Source organism: Schistocerca piceifrons, unplaced genomic scaffold, assembly GCF_021461385.2.
Source record: "Schistocerca piceifrons isolate TAMUIC-IGC-003096 unplaced genomic scaffold, iqSchPice1.1 HiC_scaffold_1148, whole genome shotgun sequence".
NCBI classification, from domain to species: domain Eukaryota; kingdom Metazoa; phylum Arthropoda; class Insecta; order Orthoptera; family Acrididae; genus Schistocerca; species Schistocerca piceifrons.
Window position 1 is genome coordinate 65,001 of NW_025726959.1, and position 10,000 is coordinate 75,000.

At 59.3% G+C, this 10,000-nt stretch overlaps 3 non-coding genes and 1 pseudogene across 3 annotated transcripts; all 4 read right to left on the bottom strand.

Annotated features, from left to right (window-relative positions):
- LOC124728306 overlaps window positions 1-5,203 on the bottom strand; it is an 8,069-nt pseudogene extending 2,866 nt beyond the window's left edge.
- On the bottom strand, window positions 2,253-2,325 carry Trnav-cac. The gene has a single exon. It is a non-coding gene; the product is annotated as a tRNA-Val (tRNA).
- Window positions 5,204-5,391: 188 nt separating the features above from the next.
- LOC124728308 lies at window positions 5,392-5,546 on the bottom strand. The gene has a single exon (XR_007007301.1). It is a non-coding gene; the product is annotated as a 5.8S ribosomal RNA (ribosomal RNA).
- Window positions 5,547-5,897: 351 nt separating this feature from the next.
- LOC124728290 lies at window positions 5,898-7,806 on the bottom strand. Its single transcript, XR_007007296.1, has one exon. It is a non-coding gene; the product is annotated as a small subunit ribosomal RNA (ribosomal RNA).
- Window positions 7,807-10,000: the final 2,194 nt, after the last annotated feature.

Genomic DNA, 10,000 nt, shown 5'->3' on the forward strand with positions numbered 1-10,000 from the left:
AGGCATGGTGGTATTGCCTGCTGTGAAGGTGACATTGCTGTCCACCTTCACCTTCTCCTCGCGCCCTGACGCGACTAAGGCGAGGGTGAAACACTTCCGGGCGTTGATCTGCAGCCCCAGGTGGGCGAGGGCTGCGGTAGCTGCGTCGACGAGGGACTGCAAGCCCCTCGGGGTCGCTGCAAACAGCAAGACGTCATCTGCAAAGGCCGCAGCGTTGACTCTGCGACCGAGGATCCGAGCTCCGATGTGAGAGGGCAGTTGGCCTAAAACGTAGTCCACCGCAAAGTTGAACAGGAGGGGGGAGAGGGGATCGCCCTGGCGAACGCCCCGTGCTGGCTGCACAGACACGCCCACGCCGGCGCCGTCCGCTATCACTGTCGTGCTGCCCTCGTAGCACCGCTCGACATACTCGACAAAGCAATCCGGCAGGCCATGCGCCTTCAGCACGGGGCGAAGGGCAGCATGATCTACCGAATCGAATGCCTTAGATACGTCGATCGACGCCACAAAGACAGAGCGGCAGGAGCGAACTGCGTCGGTGAGAGCAGTGTCCAAGATGAAGGTATTTTCCAACATCCCATCCCGAGGGATGAATGCCCGCTGACGTTCGTCCACAGCACATGCGCGCATCAGGCGTGACGCGAGAACCTTGTGAAAGGTCCGCGCCAACACCGAGCAGACCGTAATGGGGCGAAAGTCAGCGGGGGATGTTGGTGCAGCCGTTTTCGGGAGAAGGGACGTCCGCGCGCGAAGCAGGCGTTCCGGAAGGGCGCGGGCCAGAAGGAAGAGATTCATCACTTTCACCAGGACTTCGTGCGGCAGGCGCCGCAACTCCGCTGGGGTAAGGCCGTCCGGCCCGGCTGCTGATCCCCTGGGCGGCAACGCGGCGGCGACCTCCTCATGTGTGACCGGCCCCCATATGCACTCAAGAGCGACAGGCTCTGAGTGCGGGAGGAGGCGGTCACGAATGAAGCCCGCGGTGGAGATGGGCTTCTTGGTGAAGAGGTCCGCCCAGAAGTCCAGCAGACCAGGGATGGCAGGTGGCGGCTGGAGCAGGGTGCCATCCAAGAGGCCGCGCACGCAACGTGCACGCGACCGTCGGAAGGCATCCTGCGTTCTCGCGTACTCCCAGCGGCGCCGCTTGCGCTTCTGCGTCGGCGGCGCGGCAGGCGGCCGCTTCGATGGTTGGCGCGGCCGCTGTGTCCTGGTGATCGATCTCTCCCCTCTGGACCCGACCGACGCAAGGGCATCCGGGAGCATGCCCAGGATGACATCGGGCGGCGTGCCCCGCCCCAGACCTATGACACGATCCAGGGCAGAGAAACGCTGGGCGGAAGCGGGTAGCCCCGCCAGATGCTCCCAGATGGCGGCGTCAGTCGGCCCCTCCGGCGGCGGCCCGGTGGTGTCGGCCGCGAAGTCCTCGGCTGCGTCGACGGGCGGCGCAGCGGCCTCGCCCACGTCAGGCAGCGGGCTCGCTGCTCCCCGGCGGGACGCCGGCTCTTCCCCCCGACCGATCTCAAGCGCCTCCATGAATTGGCGGACAAGCTGCTTGTGGGCAGCTTGCCGCCGTCGGCACTTGATTGCCTCAAGCGTTCGGTCGGGGAACATCCTGATGAGTTCTTGATTTACAAAGAAGAACCGGGCGTCCCTCTCGAGGAACAGTTCGGCCTCTGCCTTGGCGAGCGACAGGACTTCTTCCTCCGTCCACCTCGCGCGATGCCTCTCCGTGACGATCTCCGCGTTGGCGGCCGCAAGGTGTTGGCGGCGGCGATGGACCCCGAGACCGTTCTTGGTGGTGAAGCTGCGGTGGCACTCACTACAGGTATACATAGCTGCAAAAGTTACAAAATTTTCGGCACGGCCGGTTGGCCGGCTAGGTGCTGGGGAAGTTGGGGTGGCACCTTCAGCGGAAGGGCCACCACTTTTTCTCTGAATACTGCCCCCAACTAACAAAGGGATAGTGCGAGGGGGGGCTGGTAACCCCCCCAAGCCCCTGGTGCGGTCTTCCACTCTGCGAAAATCAGCGGGCCCACGAGAAGGGGAGAAGACCGCAGGAGAGGAGAGGCTAAGAGGGCTAGGCCCATGTATTGCGCATCACTCTCCCAGTAACTACAACCCAAGGAAGGCACCTCGCAGCAGCAGCACGACTACATCAAGACCGCACTTCGAAAAGCCAAGTCCGGATGCAGCCACACCGCCGCCACTTGGCCACCTTAAGAGAGTCATAGTTACTCCCGCCAAAATACGACCTGTGTTTCCGCCCGGGATCGAACCGGGGACCTTGCGCGTGTGAGGCGCACGTGATAACCACTACACTACGGAAAGAGAGTCATAGTTACTCCCGCCGTTTACCCGCGCTTGCTTGAATTTCTTCACGTTGACATTCAGAGCACTGGGCAGAAATCACATTGCGTCAACACCCGCTAGGGCCATCGCAATGCTTTGTTTTAATTAGACAGTCGGATTCCCCCAGTCCGTGCCAGTTCTGAGTTGATCGTTGAATGGCGGCCGAAGAGAATCCGCGCACCCGCGCGCCCCCGGAGGAGCACGCTAAGGCGGACGCGGCCTCGCAGCAAGGAAGATCCGTGGGAGGCCAAGGCACGGGACCGAGCTCGGATCCTGCACGCAGGTTGAAGCACCGGGGCGCGAACGCCGCGCAGGCGCGCGCATCCTGCACCGCCGACCAGCACGAGGCCGACCAACGGCGAGAGCAGACCACGCCCGCGCTAAACGCCCGCACTTACCGGCACCCCTACGGCACTCACCTCGCCCAGGCCCGGCACGTTAGCGCTGACCCACTTCCCGACCAAGCCCGACACGCCCCGATCCTCAGAGCCAATCCTTATCCCGAAGTTACGGATCCAATTTGCCGACTTCCCTTACCTACATTATTCTATCGACTAGAGGCTCTTCACCTTGGAGACCTGCTGCGGATATGGGTACGAACCGGCGCGACACCTCCACGTGGCCCTCTCCCGGATTTTCAAGGTCCGAGGGGAAGATCGGGACACCGCCGCAACTGCGGTGCTCTTCGCGTTCCAAACCCTATCTCCCTGCTAGAGGATTCCAGGGAACTCGAACGCTCATGCAGAAAAGAAAACTCTTCCCCGATCTCCCGACGGCGTCTCCGGGTCCTTTTGGGTTACCCCGACGAGCATCTCTAAAAGAGGGGCCCGACTTGTATCGGTTCCGCTGCCGGGTTCCGGAATAGGAACCGGATTCCCTTTCGCCCAACGGGGGCCAGCACAAAGCGCATCATGCTATGACGGCCCCCATCAACATCGGATTTCTCCTAGGGCTTAGGATCGACTGACTCGTGTGCAACGGCTGTTCACACGAAACCCTTCTCCGCGTCAGCCCTCCAGGGCCTCGCTGGAGTATTTGCTACTACCACCAAGATCTGCACCGACGGCGGCTCCAGGCAGGCTCACGCCCAGACCCTTCTGCGCCCACCGCCGCGACCCTCCTACTCGTCAGGGCTTCGCGGCCGGCCGCAAGGACCGGCCATGACTGCCAGACTGACGGCCGAGTATAGGCACGACGCTTCAGCGCCATCCATTTTCAGGGCTAGTTGCTTCGGCAGGTGAGTTGTTACACACTCCTTAGCGGATTCCGACTTCCATGGCCACCGTCCTGCTGTCTTAAGCAACCAACGCCTTTCATGGTTTCCCATGAGCGTCGATTCGGGCGCCTTAACTCGGCGTTTGGTTCATCCCACAGCGCCAGTTCTGCTTACCAAAAGTGGCCCACTTGGCACTCCGATCCGAGTCGTTTGCTCGCGGCTTCAGCATATCAAGCAAGCCGGAGATCTCACCCATTTAAAGTTTGAGAATAGGTTGAGGTCGTTTCGGCCCCAAGGCCTCTAATCATTCGCTTTACCGGATGAGACTCGTACGAGCACCAGCTATCCTGAGGGAAACTTCGGAGGGAACCAGCTACTAGATGGTTCGATTAGTCTTTCGCCCCTATACCCAGCTCCGACGATCGATTTGCACGTCAGAATCGCTACGGACCTCCATCAGGGTTTCCCCTGACTTCGTCCTGGCCAGGCATAGTTCACCATCTTTCGGGTCCCAACGTGTACGCTCTAGGTGCGCCTCACCTCGCAATGAGGACGAGACGCCCCGGGAGTGCGGAGGCCGCCGCCCCGTGAAGGGCGGGGAAGCCCCATCCTCCCTCGGCCCGCGCAAGGCGAGACCTTCACTTTCATTACGCCTTTAGGTTTCGTACAGCCCAATGACTCGCGCACATGTTAGACTCCTTGGTCCGTGTTTCAAGACGGGTCGTGAAATTGTCCAAAGCTGAAGCGCCGCTGACGGGAGCGATTATTCCGCCCGAGAGCATCCCGAGCCAACAGCGGCGCGGGTCCGGGGCCGGGCCAGGTAGGTCCGTCATCCGGGAAGAACCGCGCGCGCTTGCCGGGAGCCCGAGCGCCCAAAGGGGCGAATCGACTCCTCCAGATATACCGCCGGGCAGCCAGCCAGGACACCGGGGCTCTGCCCAACAGACGCGAACCGAGGCCCGCGGAAGGACAGGCTGCGCACCCGGGCCGTAGGCCGGCACCCAGCGGGTCGCGACGTCCTACTAGGGGAGAAGTGCGGCCCACCGCACACCGGAACGGCCCCACCCCGCGGCGAGTGGAAAGGCAACCGGACACGACCCCGCCGCAGATTGCTCCGCGCGGGCGGCCGGCCCCATCTGCCGAGGGCGGAGGCCAGTGGCCGGATGGGCGTGAATCTCACCCGTTCGACCTTTCGGACTTCTCACGTTTACCCCAGAACGGTTTCACGTACTTTTGAACTCTGTCTTCAAAGTTCTTTTCAACTTTCCCTCACGGTACTTGTTCGCTATCGGTCTCGTGGTCATATTTAGTCTCAGATGGAGTTTACCACCCACTTGGAGCTGCACTCTCAAGCAACCCGACTCGAAGGAGAGGTCCCGCCGACGCTCGCACCGGCCGCTACGGGCCTGGCACCCTCTACGGGCCGTGGCCTCATTCAAGTTGGACTTGGGCTCGGCGCGAGGCGTCGGGGTAGTGGACCCTCCCAAACACCACATGCCACGACAGGCGGCAGCCTGCGGGGTTCGGTGCTGGACTCTTCCCTGTTCGCTCGCCGCTACTGGGGGAATCCTTGTTAGTTTCTTTTCCTCCGCTTAGTAATATGCTTAAATTCAGCGGGTAGTCTCGCCTGCTCTGAGGTCGTTGTACGAGGTGTCGCACGCCACACCGCCAGCCGGCTGTGCACGCTACCGAGAAAGTACCGGTATGCGAACCGCCAGGCGACGGGCGCGCATCGCACGTTTGAGGAGACGCGGCCGGCCCCACAGGCGGCCGCGACACTCCCAGGTCTGCGAAGCGGGGCAAACGCCGCGCGCTTCAGTATACGTAGCCGACCCTCAGCCAGACGTGGCCCGGGAACGGAATCCATGGACCGCAATGTGCGTTCGAAACGTCGATGTTCATGTGTCCTGCAGTTCACATGTCGACGCGCAATTTGCTGCGTTCTTCATCGACCCACGAGCCGAGTGATCCACCGTCCTGGGTGATCTTTTCTCAGTTTCCGCCGTCTCTTTCGAGACGGTCGCATAGGCGGGAGTGAGGCGTGTGGCGGCCCCTGTTCCAGCGTTCTGTGTCCAACGGCCTCACGGCCGACGGGCGTCGTACGGCTCCACACCGGAGCGGACAGGCACTCGGGCGAAAGTCATTCAAAACCGGCGCCAGGCGCCAGGTGCCGCAGGCCAGCCGCTCCAGCGCTTCAGCGCTCGTACCACACAACATTGCCGCTAGTTTTGAGAGGCACGCGTGGTTCCGCACGCGGCGCACGGCTACGGCGAGCCGTACAGGTAGCGTGTTGCGCGACACGACACGCACATCGAAAGACATGCAGTCTAGTCGGTAATGATCCTTCCGCAGGTTCACCTACGGAAACCTTGTTACGACTTTTACTTCCTCTAAATGATCAAGTTTGGTCATCTTTCCGGTAGCATCGGCAACGACAGAGTCAATGCCGCGTACCAGTCCGAAGACCTCACTAAATCATTCAATCGGTAGTAGCGACGGGCGGTGTGTACAAAGGGCAGGGACGTAATCAACGCGAGCTTATGACTCGCGCTTACTGGGAATTCCTCGTTCATGGGGAACAATTGCAAGCCCCAATCCCTAGCACGAAGGAGGTTCAGCGGGTTACCCCGACCTTTCGGCCTAGGAAGACACGCTGATTCCTTCAGTGTAGCGCGCGTGCGGCCCAGAACATCTAAGGGCATCACAGACCTGTTATTGCTCAATCTCGTGCGGCTAGAAGCCGCCTGTCCCTCTAAGAAGAAAAGTAATCGCTGACAGCACGAAGGATGTCACGCGACTAGTTAGCAGGCTAGAGTCTCGTTCGTTATCGGAATTAACCAGACAAATCGCTCCACCAACTAAGAACGGCCATGCACCACCACCCACCGAATCAAGAAAGAGCTATCAATCTGTCAATCCTTCCGGTGTCCGGGCCTGGTGAGGTTTCCCGTGTTGAGTCAAATTAAGCCGCAGGCTCCACTCCTGGTGGTGCCCTTCCGTCAATTCCTTTAAGTTTCAGCTTTGCAACCATACTTCCCCCGGAACCCAAAAGCTTTGGTTTCCCGGAGGCTGCCCGCCGAGTCATCGGAGGAACTGCGGCGGATCGCTGGCTGGCATCGTTTATGGTTAGAACTAGGGCGGTATCTGATCGCCTTCGAACCTCTAACTTTCGTTCTTGATTAATGAAAACATACTTGGCAAATGCTTTCGCTTCTGTTCGTCTTGCGACGATCCAAGAATTTCACCTCTAACGTCGCAATACGAATGCCCCCGCCTGTCCCTATTAATCATTACCTCGGGTTCCGAAAACCAACAAAATAGAACCGAGGTCCTATTCCATTATTCCATGCACACAGTATTCAGGCGGGCTTGCCTGCTTTAAGCACTCTAATTTGTTCAAAGTAAACGTGCCGGCCCACCGAGACACTCAATAAAGAGCACCCTGGTAGGATTTCAACGGGGTCCGCCTCGGGACGCACGAGCACGCACGGGGCGGTCGCACGCCTTCGGCTCGCCCCACCGGCAGGACGTCCCACGATACATGCCAGTTAAACACCGACGGGCGGTGAACCAACAGCGTGGGACACAAATCCAACTACGAGCTTTTTAACCGCAACAACTTTAATATACGCTATTGGAGCTGGAATTACCGCGGCTGCTGGCACCAGACTTGCCCTCCAATAGATACTCGTTAAAGGATTTAAAGTGTACTCATTCCGATTACGGGGCCTCGGATGAGTCCCGTATCGTTATTTTTCGTCACTACCTCCCCGTGCCGGGAGTGGGTAATTTGCGCGCCTGCTGCCTTCCTTGGATGTGGTAGCCGTTTCTCAGGCTCCCTCTCCGGAATCGAACGCTGATTCCCCGTTACCCGTTACAACCATGGTAGGCGCAGAACCTACCATCGACAGTTGATAAGGCAGACATTTGAAAGATGCGTCGCCGGTACGAGGACCGTGCGATCAGCCCAAAGTTATTCAGAGTCACCAAGGCAAACGGACCGGACGAGCCGACCGATTGGTTTTGATCTAATAAAAGCGTCCCTTCCATCTCTGGTCGGGACTCTGTTTGCATGTATTAGCTCTAGAATTACCACAGTTATCCAAGTAACGTGGGTACGATCTAAGGAACCATAACTGATTTAATGAGCCATTCGCGGTTTCACCTTAATGCGGCTTGTACTGAGACATGCATGGCTTAATCTTTGAGACAAGCATATGACTACTGGCAGGATCAACCAGGGAGCTGCGTCAACTAGAGCTGAGCAGCCGGCCGCCCGGGAGTGTGTCCCGGGGGCCCGCGCGAACACGCAAGCGTCCGCTCAATCATTCTGCAAACAGGAGGAGGCTGAGCTCCCCTGCACAATACACCTCGAAACCCTCTCAGGTCCCGGCGGCGCGCAGCGCCGTCCCAAGTACTTGGTCGGGTTCGAGAGAGGCGCAATCGCCCGGAGTTAGGCGAGTAGACGCTTTCGGTGCGACCACCCGTGCTCCCAACTGAGCTTGCCGCTGCCGACAGAGGCCCGGGAGCGTGCTGTCGTGGCATTGCCGGCGGGAGACAACACGCGCCACCTACGGTGACCGGCAGCTCCAACGCCAGCGCCACAGAAGGACAAAAGCCCCACTTGGGTGCCGAAGCGAACTCTCCCAGCACAGCGCACGCGCCAACACATCCGCACAGCTGCGATACAAACCACCAGCGAGAACCGCTGGGGCGACCGAGCAGCAGACGGCGTCGCGGCGCCGAGCGCCGGGCGGCAGCGCATCCTCAACGCACACAGTCCTCAATCGGACCAGCACACTGAAGATGTCCACCGCGCTTCGCACCGGGCCCGCGAGGACCTACTTTGGCCGCACGGCGCCGCGCGCAGGGTGCGCCGGCGCGCAGCTGCGACGCCTGCCGCGTCCGTCGGCCGGCGCGCCTGCCACTGGCCGCCCCCACCAGCCGGCTGTAGCGCGTGCGCCCACGCACCGCGCGGCCAGCACGCCGGGAGGCGCCCCCTCACCGGCCGGGGACGGTCCCACCCAGCCACCGCCGCGTATCGCTTCACACCCAGATGCCGTTCAGTTTCGTCGGCATGGTGGGTATCGCTGGAACAACCGGTTAGTACCTCAACCTATCGTCGCCATCACCGATTCACCCCTAGCGAGAACAACCGCACCACAACAGGTTACCATTTGTTCATTTGCGTAACTTCACCAGAAAACGCAGGCGTCCATCGCCATTTGCAACTTCCACGATTATTGCATGCCTGTGTCAGGTGTCACGCCACACTACGTCTGCCCACATACACGCAACAAAATGTGCACGCCTAGACAATACGTGGAAGGTGGCCCCCGTACGTATGCGATGTCCATTGCTCGAACGACTGTCAACCGGCCTCTGTAGCATGTCGCAGATATGGAACGCGGTGCACCATGCCATCACGGTGTGTGAGGAGAGACGACTAGGTCCGAATACATCAACAGACAGCTCATGCTGATCGCCATCCACGGCGTCCGTTCCTCCCACACGTCTCTATGGCGTACCACACTGCAATCCAGCTCTCATAGGGAGACGACACGTAGCTGCGTGCACAATATTTGCACTGTATGGTCCGCCGTTTTTGGGCGCAGTCGTTGTACGGTCACACATGTGCCACGATGTATCATTCAGTACATAAGGACGAATGTGCAGTACAGATTGTGGTTTACGCGTACGACATTAGCGGACAGTTGACACAGGCCGCACCACAACGTAGCCTGAGTACGTCGCATGCGGAGGGCATTGAACATGCAAAGTTCTCACCAACCAGCTTGCGAAGGCAGGGGGCAAGGTGGGGACGTGGGGAGGGGCGGCATGTACGTCCTGCTGCCATCCACATTACAGTGTACAGCAGGAGCATGTGGAAAGTGAGCAAGACTTGCAAGGTGTTTAACATGAAGCGATACACAGGGGAGCGGGGAGTGCGAGTAGCGAACTATATTGCGAGGGTTGCGGGTGGGCAACACTACACTAATTGAACGAGTCGTATAACAATTACAGAGCAGGTTTAGGCGACAACGTGGGTTACGTTAGGCGACAACGTGGGTTAGGTTAAGGCACGACGTGGGTTAGGTTAAGGCACGACATGGGTTAGGTTAAGGCACAACATGGGTTAGGTTAAGGCACAACATGGGTTAGGTTAAGGCACAACATGGGTTAGGTTAAGGCACAACATGGGTTAGGTTAAGGCACAACATGGGTTAGGTTAAGGCACAACATGGGTTAGGTTAAGGCACAACATGGGTTAGGTTAAGGCACAACATGGGTTAGGTTAAGGCACAACATGGGTTAGGTTAAGGCACAACATGGGTTAGGTTAAGGCACAACATGGGTTAGGTTAAGGCACAACATGGGTTAGGTTAAGGCACAACATGGGTTAGGTTAAGGCACAACATAGGTTAGGTTAAGGCACAA